General features: G+C 37.2%; 1 pseudogene; it reads right to left on the reverse strand.

Annotated features, from left to right (window-relative positions):
• On the reverse strand, window positions 1-12,519 carry LOC132627051 (protein DETOXIFICATION 18-like; annotated as a pseudogene).
• Between the last annotated feature and the right edge of the window lie 1,655 nt (window positions 12,520-14,174).

The raw sequence follows: 14,174 nt of genomic DNA on the forward strand, positions 1-14,174 counted from the left end.
TTAAGCTAAAAGTTCATTTTCTCTATTGCACTTTGTTGAGGCTTCCACTTTTCCCCATCTGATCAACAATGTCAATAGCAATAAGCCAGTGGCTTGGCAAGCTAGACCACATATCAAGCCCATCCATAAACCCTACATTATATATTTTTTTTCAAAACAACTAATACTTCGATCAATCAACTACAACTCAATTTCTAATTAGTTGCGATTAAATATACCGAAACTCAAAAATGATAATATTAAAGCAATTGAAAGTTTGTGAAAAATGTGATACGAGATACGTGGTATTCCAAGCCTTGATACGAAATAAGTTAAACTGAGCCCAATATTAAGTTATCTGACACGTAGTATCAAACCCCTAAGGTTTGTGAAAAAACATACAATACGAAATATGTTCAATTGAACCCAATATCAATATGATAAAGTAAAAATTTCATGGGGTATTCTATTAGGACACCGTTATTTAATCTGTATCTATTTTTTTTTTTTTTTTGCATGTCTATCCACTTTAGAATAAGTTCAGACATGCGGTGTCTGAAGTTGGCTTGATGTCTGAAGTTCAGGCAAAAATGACTGAAGTCCAGACAAAAATGAATGAATTCAGCCACATATAGCTGAAGTTCAGGCAATATGAAGTTAGGTTTTGTCAAACCTAATTAACTTCAAAACACCGCATGTCTGAAATTATTTTAAAGTAGGTAAACTTATAAACTTTTACGCACTGCAAATACAGCTTAAATTGTGGTACCAAAATTTTGTATGTGTACTTCAGCACATGACAAAAGCAAATAGCTAATTAAGAGAAAATGAGTTGAAATAAGAAATTGAAAGTCAGAAACATGTAAAAGAAATGAATGTAAATGGATGAGGAGAATTTAGAATTGAAGAGGGAATACTAACTAATGCTAGAGAAAAATTTACCCTTTTTTTGTTGCTCATATTTGCTACCTCAACCAAATAAGAAAACGTTAAAAATCTGGAAACACTAATTAATAGTAATAGTTATATAAATTACTCCATATGTTATATATAATAATATAGTATAGTATGTTTGGAGACCATGTGTATTTGGGACCTAAGGCAATTGACTTCAATAGTTTTATCGTTCAGTTGTCGTTGTGTAGCATAAATATATTACGTAAAAAACCACAAATTTTTAACAAATAATATTACGGATAATTGCCTAAATTTTACTGCATAATATGTATGATAACGGATGAAGTCAGCCTTGGTTCTCTCGGTGCACGTTAGCTAAAACTGCGCCATCCATGGGAAAGCGAACAAAGCAGACGAATCCGCCGGAAAATAGTCAACAAAGAGACGGTATGAAGGGATCTAAACAGAGCGAGAGTTCAATTAGTGGAACAGGACTGGTAACAACAAATATGAGAACGAGATCTATTGTTGCGCAAATAGGACCAGTTAAGGGAGCAGATGCGAAGGGTTTTCTGGTAGGGAATACAACAGAGAACACACCTAAGCAAGTAAACCCAACAAAGAGTAAAGCAGTACAAATGGGGGAGCAAATTAGGGCTTGGATGACAGCAACACAGACTCCGGTGAGGAGAGGAAATCAATCGTGGGCAGCAGAGGTGGAACAACACCACCAAGAGGAGAATGAAGTCACAGATCTGGGTAAGATGACTGAATGTAAGGCGTCTGTATGGGACAATTTTGATATCTCAAAGGTTACCAATGCCGGATTCAAACTTGAGTATGTGAATCCGGAGATACAGGGAGACCAATTGATTGTAGAAATTGAGGAGGAGGACTTTGTTACTGAATTGAGTTCTGGAAGCATGCGATTGTCTGCTACGTATTAGGTGCCCACCCTCCATTTACTGTACTTCATGGGTTTATCCAGAGAATGTGGGGGAAACATGGCATTAACAAAGTGGTAATGATGCAAAATGGAATAGTAATGGTAAGGTTTAATACAGCAGAAGGAAAAAATGAAGTCATTCAAGGGGATATCTACCTCTTTGATAATAAGCCTTTAATTGTGAAGTCATGGAGTCCAGATATGGAATTCACCAGAGATGAATTATACTCTGTTCCAATTTGGATTAAAATGCCCGGATTAGATTTCAAATATTGGAGTGCTAAGGGCTTGAGCAAACTTGGGAGTTTGGTGGGGGAAGCCACTGATGGTTGATAGAAATACAGAATGGAAAATAGGGTTGAATTTCGCTAGATTACTGGTGGAAGTGCAGATTGATACCCCATTACCTGATGTGGTCTTGTTAAAAAACGAAAGAGGTAAGGTTATTGAGCAAAGAGTTACATAGATTGGAAGCCATCGATATGCAAAGTGTTTCAAAAGTATGGTCATACTGAGGATATCTGTAGGAAGAATAAGAAAAATGTGCTAGAAGTTAATGAGGGAAGAGTTCATGAGGCAACACAAGTTGTAGAACAAGCACAAGAGGAAGGGGGAAACAAGGTATCGGGGGAAGATGTTAGAGAAGAGGATCCTGCAGTTGGGAAGGGAGGTGGCTGGAGAAGGCCATATAACCAAGGTGGGAGGGGTGGGGGCTGGAGAAGACCATATAATGGAGGTGCTTGGTAAGCTCAGAAATCAAACGCAGATGGCAGAGGGGCTAGTAGTAGTGTTGTACCAGCAGGGGCTACGGGGGAAGTTACGGTCCCGGTCACAAATAATTTTCAACCACTTGGGAGGGAGGGGGAAGTATCTAACAAGGAACAAGATGAAGTTGGGAGGGGTAGTCAAGAGGCTCCTCCGGGGGATGGTTAAAATTATGAGCTGGAATGTGAGGGGCCTGAATGGCCTCAAGAAGCAGAAGGAAGTCAAACTCCTCTGCAATGAATTAGAATTAGGATTAATGTGTTTTATTGAAACTAGAATAAAAATACATAAGGTGGGATCGGTGGTGGAAGGCATGTTTGGAGGATGGGAGTATAGGAGCAACCATGCTGCCTATTATAATGGGAGGTTGTTATTAGTTTGGAGGAAAAACTGGTTCGATGTGGTGATTGAGAGCGAAGCAGCTCAGGCCATGACATGCCAAATTACATGTATTTCAATGCAACTTAGATTTAATGCAACTTTCGTATATGCTTTTAACCAAAAAGAAGATAGGAAGGAATTGTGGAACTATTTAATGCAGCTGAATCTGAGGTCTAGCCCATGGGTGGTATTAGGGGACTTTAATGCGGTGTTGCATGCTGAGGACAGAATTGGTGGTACCCCGGTCACATATGCTGAAATTGTGGATTTTCAACTTTGCTTGGATGCGTGTGGACTAGTGGAGCTCCCAACTAATGGGGGCAAATACACATGGATGGATAATCAAGATGAAAGAATTTTTTCCCGAATCGACTGGGTGTTTGTAAACGGGGAGTGGATGGATGATATGCCGAATTGTAGAGCAAACATCCTCCCAGCAGGTGTAAGTGACCATTGTTCTGTAATGTTTGGTGAAGCAAATTAAAAAGAATAGAAGAGCATTTAAGTTTTGTAATGTTTGGTGTCAACATCCAGATTTTCACAAGGTTGTTGAAGATGGATGGTGCACAGATATTGCAGGGTATAAAATGTTTCAAATGGTTCAAAAATTAAAGATGTTGAAACAGAGCCTCTAACAGCTACATCGCCAACATTTCAGCAACATTGTTCAGGAGGCAAAAAATGATAGGATAGCCATGCTACAGTGCCAGGAGAGATTACTTGCGAATCCTACTGATGCTAACATACAGCAAGAGGATAAAAGCCTTAGATTGAAGTATAGGCAGTCGGCTAAGCTTTCAGAATTGTTGTTGATCCAAAGAAGTAAAGCTACCTGGATTAAGTTAGGAGACGACAACACACAATATTTTTTCACATTAATCAAACAAAGGAAACTGGTACAATCAGTGTGCCAAATTCAAAATGAGCAAAGCCAAGTCCAACATGAGCAAGACAAGATTGCAGGGGTATTTATTAGATACTACCAGCAGATGCTAGGGGAGCATGGGGGGCCGAGAAGAAAGGCATATCCAGGTTTCTTTAATCAGGGACCTAAATTGTCTATGGAACAACAATGCAGGCTGATGAGGGCTTTTACTGAGAAAAAGATAAAAGATGTTATGTTTAGCATTAATATTAATAAGAGACCAGGCCCTGATGGCTATGGGAGTGGTTTTTTCAGAGCGTCATGGCCTATGGTGGGACATGATGTGTGTGATGCAGTATGGGAACTTATGAGGACAGGTAAAATGCTAAAACAGTTAAATACCACCTTGATTTCCCTCATTCCTAAGGTGACTAACCCTGTCAATGCAAGTCAATTTCGACCCATAGCCTGTTGTAATGTGTTGTATAAATGCATTTCAAAATTACTATGTGTGTGACTATCAGCAGTGCTACCAAACCTGGTAAGTGCCACACAAGCGACATTTGTTAAAGGCAGGTCTCTGGTACACAACGTGTTAATATGCCATGACTTACTCAGCAGGCATTATAGTAGGAAGACATCAGCCAGATGTTTGATAAAGATTGACTTGAGGAAAGCGTACGATATGGTGCAGTGGGAGTTTTTGCAGGAAATGTTGGAAGGGTATGGGTTCCCGCAAAAATTTACTCAACTAGTGATGTTTTGTGGCACTACGACTAGTTTTTCTGTGAAGGTAAATGGGGACAGCTGTGGGTATTTTGATGGGAAAAGGGGGCTGCGTCAAGGTGACCCACTCTCACCTTTGTTATTTGTGTTAGTCATGGAGTATCTGAGTCGAGTTTTGAAACAAATGAGACAACTGACTGACTTTCGGTTCCTTTCGATGTACAAAGATATGCAGCTCACACATCTTACGTTTGCAGATGATCTCATGATCTTCTGTAAAGGTAATGAAGCATCAGTTCAAAGGATAATGGAGGCATTGCACCACTTCTCGGTTGTTACAGGTTTGAGTGCAAATTCTGACAAATCAAGCATCTACATGGTTGGTGTGGATGATAAGAAAAGAACAAAGTTGTTGGCAAGCACTGGTTTCAGGGAAGGGTCCTTCCCCATGAAGTATCTGGGCCTACCTCTGTCGCCAAAAAAGTGGACAAAACTTGATTGCCATCAACTTAGTATGAAAGTTACAGATAAAATCAGGTCTGTGGCATCACAACATCTTTCTTATGCAGGTAAATTACAAGTTGTTAATTCAATTCTTTTCTCTCTTCACAACTTTTTGGGGGCAGTATTCATCCTGCCCCAAAGTGTGTTAAAGGATGTCGACAGGAAATGCCGAGATTATCTATGGGGCAACAGTGAAAATGTTAAGAAAGTACCCCTGGTAGCATGGGAGAAGGTGTGTAAACCAAAGAAACAAGGTGGGTTGAATATTAGAAGTTGTAAGAAGTGGAACTTGGCATCGGTGGGTAAGTTAATATGGCTACTTGTGACTGATAACGAGGCTCTGTGGGTTAAATGGGTTCATGGCATCTATATGAAATCTGATGTGGATTTTTGGAGTCATACTCCACCTGGTGATTGTAGCTGGTACTGGAAGAACTTAAACAAAATTAAACTAGGGATGCAACAATGGTTTAGTCAGAGAAGGTACATGCTCACTAAGGATGGCAACTACTCTGTCACGCGGAGCTACCTCACACTGCTGACTAATACAGTAACACTTAAGACACATGATCTGATATGGTGTAAACTACTCCAACCCATGCATAGGTTCGTACTATGGCTAGTTGCGCAAAAGAAATTGCTGACAAAAGATAAGATGGCTGGTATGGGCATAGATGGACATAGGATATGATAAAGCAGCGTGTGTACTCTGTGATCAAGACGGACTGGAGGACCACACACATTTGTTTGTTGATTGCGAATGGTCAAAGGCAGTATGGAGGGGCATTGAACAGTGGCTGGGGGTTCAGGTTCCTCAAGTAGAGGCCAATATGGTGTTGCAGTTTATCCAAAACAAACACTGGTGCAGAATGAAGAAGGAAGTTATAGCTACTGTCCATGGTGCAAGAATATACTTCATTTGGCAAGCTAGGAATTGGAAGATATTCAAAGGAATTGCTGTGAATACGAGCTCAATAGTGCAACAAATACAATTTATAGTGCGAGGAAGAATAGAAATGTTTATAGATACAAAACAGGCAAGAAAATGTATAGGATATTTAGAGGCTCTATGTAACGAGTAGTGGCAGAGACATGGTGTTCTTGACAACCTTTCTGGCAAGGTGGTTAGGAATCCAAGTGCTCTTTTCTAGTTGTTTTGTTGATGGTTGATGGTTGGTGGTAATAAAATGCTTTACAGGTTATTACCAAAAAAAAATATTATATTAAAATTATTATTTCAAAATATAATAAGTTTAAGATAAAGAAAAAGTTTCAATTTTGAATGTGTTTCTTGATAGCTAAAACAAGACATACCAGCATGGCATGCACTTGATATACCTTACCATGTAGGTTGAACTTGAAAGCAAGAAGACCAACAATTGGCATGCCAATGAAATATAATGTAGCCAAGTTGATGCACATAGCCAAATGCTGCCATCCACATCCCCTAGCCACCCCTAATGATCAATTCAATTACAATTTATCCTTTAGCAAGGTCATGTATGTTGAATGCAAAAACTAATGAGTTAGGCCAAATATTTGTTTCCAATTAACCATCAACTCTTTTGTACAACAATATTTCAGTAGACATGAAATTTAAGAATCTAACCTGATAAAATTCCTTGAAAGAAATAGAATATGATGGATATTAAGAGCAGAGGCATCATCGCGGCAAACTTGTTTATTATTTCAGTGTTATCACTGAAGAGGCCAGCCCAGAAATTATGACAAAAAAATAGAGCCAAGTCATCAACTAAAAGAGCAAGAAAAATACATAGCTTGAGAGTAACAACCATAGCATGCTTAGCTTTGCCAGGATTTCCAGCTCCTAACTCATTGGCCACCCTGGTACTGCATATATTTTGAAATGCATGCACGTTAATTTGTTACCAGTAACAGTCAGTGACAGAATCAAGAATCCTGATAACAGAAGAGAAAAAATGAAAAAAAAAAGATATACTATAAAATTTCCTTTATGTTAAAGGGATTCAAAAATTTATATATGTAAAAATATTAAATTTTAGACAAAAGGGATTCTCTTAAAAATATTAAATTTTAGACAAAAGGGATTCTCTTAAACGCCCTTCTTTAAATGTAGCTCCGTCATGGGGTATGGCTTGAATAATTGTTATATTGTCTATGCAAGTCAAACCGTTCTAACAAGTCATTTACCTTATCTTCTAGTAACTAATCTACATTATCATAAACGGTACGGTTACCTGTAATTATTTCTTATGCGACTTAATAATGTAGACGTTCCTATGTTGTTAGACGTCAGTGTATAAGAGTTTATCTCATATTTTTACTCTATCAAGTTACCTAAAAGATATCTACACGTAACCTTCTATAAAAATTGAGATTTAAATAAGGCACATGACAAATCAGAATTTTCGATGGATGTTTTTGTTGAAATTTGGTATTTTTGACGGAAAAATAGTTAGAAACAATTGCAAAGAGTACAATTCGTCTAAAATTTTGATTTTTCTAATAGTGGCAGGTTACCTGCTACATTAGGTAAAGATAACCTGAAATGATATTAGTTGATTAAATTCATAATTTGTATTTCTTTATGTCACACTGTCAGTATATAAAAGTTAATGCTCATGCATGGTACATTACCTTGCAGCTGCACTCAGACCATACGACGCCATGTAGGCAATGGTTTAGTATTAACACTGTAAAGTCACAACCAAAAACAAATAGTGTCAGGTAGACTAAATTTTAGCCTCTAATAATGTGAAAATGCGATGGGTTAAAGTAGAAAAGCTTAATTAATTACCTCATTGCAATCACAGAAGTTGTTTCTGAGTTTGACATCAAACCAGCTAATAACACAACAATCTCCAAAGCCCAGTACTCCAAATTGTATAATCAAATTGCGAAATTATGGGTTCGAAACGCGAGAACACAGGATCAAGCCAAGTCCTGACATGCCTAAATAGAATTTGTATCTTATTCGTCTAGTAAAGAAAATGAGGGGAAATTGACTCTGCCTATTCTAGTACAATTACGTTGAAAGGGTAGACTAGAAATCTCTAGTAAAATGCTCACGCGTAATCCAACAGAAAGTATATTACATAGTCCATGGATTGACGACTTACCTTTTTAGTGGCTCACGCACTTACATTAATACACGAACTCTACGAACAAAGGGTTTAGGTTACGCGTAATTTCAATATAATCAAGTACATTTTACATAGTATAATTAAGGATTGATGACTACTCATTCAGTGACTTTGACAGTAGACATTCAAATCACTTACAATACATGACCTCTACGAAAGAAAGGGTCTAGATTAGGAGCCTTTTCAATATATTTCTTTTCCTACTACTGTGTAAAAATATGAAACGTGCTCCTAACCCCCTGTTTGGATGGTGGTTTCCCGTGGTTCATTAATGTATGATTTTGTACGAAATCATGTTTGTTTCTATTGTGATTAAAATTATGTGGTATGGTGTTGTAAACCCGTGGTTCATTCCATGGTTATATAACCGTGAAAAGTCCCAATTTTTGTAACCACGGATTTGGTGGTTTTTCCGTGGTTACGTATTTCATTTCTCCATTATATCCCACCCTACCCCCACCTTACCACTTAACCCCACCTCACCCTCCACCATCCATCCCACCACACCCAGCCCCACCCCCACCCTACCCCATCCCCGCCCTACCACCCACCCCACCCCCAACTATCCCACTTCTCTACCACCCACCCTAACCACCACCCACTACCCCTCACCACCGCCCAACCCCACCCCATAACAACTCACCCTCACCCTACCACCCACTACCCCCACCCTCATCCTACAACCACCCACCTCACACCACCCCCACCCACTACCCCTCACCACCACCCAACCCCACCCTCATCCCACGACCACCCACCTCACACCACGTACCCCCACCCACTACCTACTTATTTTTTAAAGTTACTATTTTATTCTTTACCTGGGTTTTATTAATATATATAAACTAATTTCTAATTAAGAGTTAGGGGTATTTTAGTAAACTTACAAGTTATTATACAGTACCATACAGTCAAACCAAACAATACAAATGTTATTAAACCACAACAAACGACACAGTCTATCCAAATATGGTGTTCATTAATACAGTACAATACAATATAACACCATACCGTACCATACCATACTGTACATTAATGAACCACGGGAAACAACCATCCAAACAGAGGGTAAATCAACCACAAAAGCTAACTCATGAGGCAAAGATGGTCCAAAATCATATAAGGAGACTCATTTCTTATCTCACCACAGATGTGGGACTTCTAACACCTCCCAGGACCGAACATCTGGAGCTAGCTTAGACTATATAACATGGGGGCCTAATTGAGATTAGTCTTTCTCTGATACCAGGTAAAATAATGGATATTGATTCTAGCTCAACTTCAAAAGCTAGCTCATGAGAAAATGATTGCTCAAGACCATAGAAGGATATCGCAGCTCATTCTCTCAACCGCTGTGAGACGTAAAAACTAGAATAACAAAAATTAACATATATGAGGTTACTCACCATATCATGGCAGCAGAGGGCAAAGCCAACTTCAAGTTTGTAAGGATATGATCAAATGACACGAACGAGAGACCATCCTCCATATGTGACTGAATCTCTTCAAAAAAAAAAACACGTACACTCCCAACATGAGGACCGAAATCCAAATTGAAAGCGAAGCTGCTAATGGTGCTCCTTTAAAACCAAGACTTGTCCAATGAACCAAGCCGTAGGCAATGCCAATGTGTATAACTAAAGATCCAACCGAACACACAACAAGAGGCATTATAATTGATTGTGCTTGAAGAAATGCCAAAACATTTTGCAAGAAGCCATATGCAAATAATCCTGTTATGAGGAATTTCAAGAACGCCCCTGCTTCTTATGCTATGTCAGGATCTTGATGAAGTAAAATGAGAATTTTATCAGAATACCACCAGATAATAGCAATTGTTGTAGAAAATAAGAATGATATGATGCATGATATTTGAAGATGTATCCCCATCATCTTGTACATTTAAGCTCCATACCCTTGGCCGCATAATGTCTCAAGTGCACCACTTAAGCCAACCTTATGTTAGAGATTTCATTAGTAGTGTCGACATCTAAGAAAGTCAATAAATAAATAAATTGAAATAATAATATTATTGTAATAAAATGAAACTCAAAAATATAATATGTCGATGAGATTTTTATGATCTTCGTCTAAGCCGTCATGCACTACTATAAATTGGAACTAGCTAATATCAGTCGCTAAATTCATCACCAAATATATAATCCGTTACAAATAACCAATATATGATATCTATCGCTAAATAGAATCAGTGGTAAATTTTTGTTGTTTAGCAATGAAATATGTCCGTCGCTGACCTTTTTTCAGTGAAAAGTGCAACCAAAAAAAAAAAAAGAGATAAAGAAAGTTCCTAAGGTAGTGCGCTGGCCATTTGTTAATATATGCAAGGGAAAAGGGTCAAATATACCCCTCTACTTTAGTTTATTGGTTAAATTTGTCCTTCGTTAGTCAAAGTAATCAAATATACTCTTCTGTTAGCCAAGTATAGACGTATACCCCTTGAATGGAAATCCCAAATCAGCCAAAATTACTCAATTTCAATTAAAATTATCCGACCCGTCTCTTATAACCCGACCCGCGACCCCATCTCCTCTCCCTCACTGTTGCTTGCTCCATAGCCATCATTGCCGGCGAGCTCGTGACACCGGAGCTCCGGCGAGCTCGTGACACCAGAGCTCCGGCCACTATCACATCAAAGCATAGGTAAGAAAGAGGCGGGCAAACAAATGGCTCCGAAGAACTTGACTTTCAAGGTTCATTTTTTCAACATTCAAGAGCACAATGTTCTGTTCTTATTTGAAAGTGAAAGCTTGTTTTCAACATTCTTTAATATACTGAATTTAGTAGTACTAACAGTTCCATATGTTGAATTTAGTAGTACTAACGGTTCCATATGTTGAAAGATAATCCTGGGTTCTTCCTCCATGGCACGTCGAAAAATTCTAGCTGACATGGGTTATGAATTTACACTTATGGTACGTTCATTCTAGGAGATTCTATATTTTTACTACAACTCGCATTTTCTGGCCAGTTTAGGTTTTGGACCTTGTTTAAGAAAATGTTCTGGTGAAGATGTGGCGTGTCATTTGCTAATCAAAGTAGGAGCAAATGATGTGATAGTGGCCGGAGCTTGCCGGAGCTCCGGTGTCACGAGTTGGCCGACAATGATGGCTATGGAGCAAGCAACAATGAGGGAGAGGAGATGGGGTCACGGGTCGGGTTATAAGAGACGGGTTGGATAATTTTAATTGCAATTGAGTAATTTTGACTGATTTGAGATTTTCATCCATTCAAGGGATATATGTGTATACTTTAGCTAATAGAGGAGTATATTTGACTACTTAACTAACGGAGGACAAATTTAACTAATAAACTAAAGTAGAGGGGTATATTTGACCCTTTTCCCTATATGCAATGCATGCTCCAGAAAAACTTGCAATCTCTTGTAATATTTTATAGGACCATAAGGTTAGCAAGTAAATATTGATCAACAACATATACATAATTATGGAAGTAATTATTGTTATTCTTAAGAGGAAAAAAGTAAGTCACATAGATTGAAACGGGGGAGTAACAATTAATGAAACTAATAGTTTTAGCAGCTTAAATCCTCATTATGTGTAGCAAAGTGCTAAACCAAAATGCACAGTAAACAGTTTTCTAAGGCACTCCTAGACATTTATTAAAGGATTTAAGTTATATAAATAAATAGTGTAAAGTATTTTGTATTATTACGACAATTTTATTGGTTATACTATATTATTGCAGGTAAATTTCATCCGATAATGTAAAAAATCTATAAACTTTCAGTGCACCAATCTTCAACTCTTATTGATATGCAATGCACCAAGAAAACTTGCAAACTCTTCCACATTTAGAACCTCTCTATAACAGTCATCCTTTGAAACAACATTTTACTATAATGGTCAAGTTTTCTCTTAAATCGATTTTAATTTTCATGTTATATTAAATTATATGTTTAGTATAACAACAAAAAATTATCCACACAAACAACGTCGTTATGGGAATGTTTAACTCAATGTATAAATAAATCATGTAATAAGAGGAAATAATATTTGGATGCATACCATGAAAGACAAACCAGAGACCTCAGCCCATGAATTACCAAGATTTGATGCAGCAAGTTCAAGTTTACCAAGATGACCGACAAACATGACAGAGACAAGGTTAACGAAGTAGAAACAACTAGTCACAATAATCATTGGCAAAGAGAACAATGTCTGTTTCTTGGCTTCTTCAACATCTATTGCCTTATTAATAATAGAAATAATCCACCATTTGTTTGTGTCCAATGATGCTTGAGGCAACATAGGACTTTTGAGACTACTTGTTGATGAGCTATCTATGGTCATATAAATATCTCTCTCTTATTATGATTGAAGGACTATTCTGTTTGCTTCCTTGTTCACCACTATCGTCTTTTATACTTATATAAAGGGTAGTCCGGTTCACAAGCATCCCGCGTTAGCATGGCCTGAGGAAGGGCGACATCCAAGGGGGTGTGAGACAGCCTAATCTAATGCAAGTATTAGTAGCTGGCTACTTCCACGATTCGAACCCGGTCACACAGAGACAACTTCACCTTTGCTCTAAGGCTCCCCTCCAATTTTTTATTATATATAATTAATGTAATTTAACTTGTTATAGAGTAGCACGTTACTTGTCATTTATTTTAGGTTATCACTCAATAATATTAAGAGCTTAACTTATTATATAATTTTTTTTATATATTTAATGTTGTAGTACGCAAATTGCTTTAATCTTAAGAGTATTATAAGACTCAGTTTTTATGGAAGGTCATATATAGATATGACAGTGTAGAATTTTTTTTACCCCTTTACTTGTCACAGCAAGTAACATATCTTATTTTCAAGATTACAAATCACACATTTTATATATGAAGCGTTATCGATACGCAGTACATAGAATTAAAACTCGATAGAATTACATGCAATTAGTTTTTAAGCAAACTGTTTATATATAGATTTTCTTATACCATCATGAAATTACATGCAATTATTTATTATTTGTTGTGGTAGTCATTGAAGACGTAAGAGGAAGCGAATTCATTAATGACATGATGGTAACGATTGTATGTATAAAGCCACGCGAAGAATTACCTAAACTGCCCGATTTTAGTTATATTTGTAGTGTATATTAAAATGCAAGTTTACCTATTTCGGAATAATTTCAGATACACAGTGTTTGAAATTTTATATGGCTGAAGCTTATTACATATAATTAAAATTCACTTATTTTTGCTTGAAGTTCTCACACATATGACAAAAGATTGTAAGGGATCGTTTGGTTCATGGCATAAGGTGGAATATTCCAGCATTAAGTTTGATGTTAAATTTATACTCTCTCTGTCTTAAATTATGGGCAGCGGATTTTGAGAGTCAAACAATTTAATTTTGGCCGTTAATTTGGGCATGAAATCTTTAAGTATTTTTCAAATAAATTTATACATTTGGAAACTACGTAAAAAATACTATAAGGCACAATAATTAACAATTCAAAATATTTAAAATACATATGAAAAAAAATACGGTAAAAAAAAGACTTGTTTAAATCTCTAAATCCGAAAGGTACTGCAACATATATATTGGGACGGATGGAGTACTTTGTTTGGTTGGAGGTATAAATAATTCAAGAATAAATTTATGCGGGGATATCCTACCTTACTCCATCAAACTTGTTGTTATTTTATTCCAACTCCTAGGTGGAATAAATTAGTCTGAAAATTATAATCTAAAGACTATAATTCCGGGATAACTTAGCCCACAAACCAAACGGCTCCTAAATAGTTTAGTCTGAGAATTATAATCTAAAGACTATAATTCCAGGATAACTTAGACCACAAACCAAATGGCTCCTAAATAGTATTACTAATAGTTACCAATATTTGGTATAGCAAAAATACAGAATGATCCTGGACTTAATGGCCAGGTAAATTTGCATCATCCATGTACATACAAGCACTATTTGATATATATCTGCCTTTACG

Source organism: Lycium barbarum, chromosome 1 (assembly GCF_019175385.1).
Source record: "Lycium barbarum isolate Lr01 chromosome 1, ASM1917538v2, whole genome shotgun sequence".
NCBI classification, from domain to species: Eukaryota; Viridiplantae; Streptophyta; class Magnoliopsida; order Solanales; family Solanaceae; genus Lycium; species Lycium barbarum.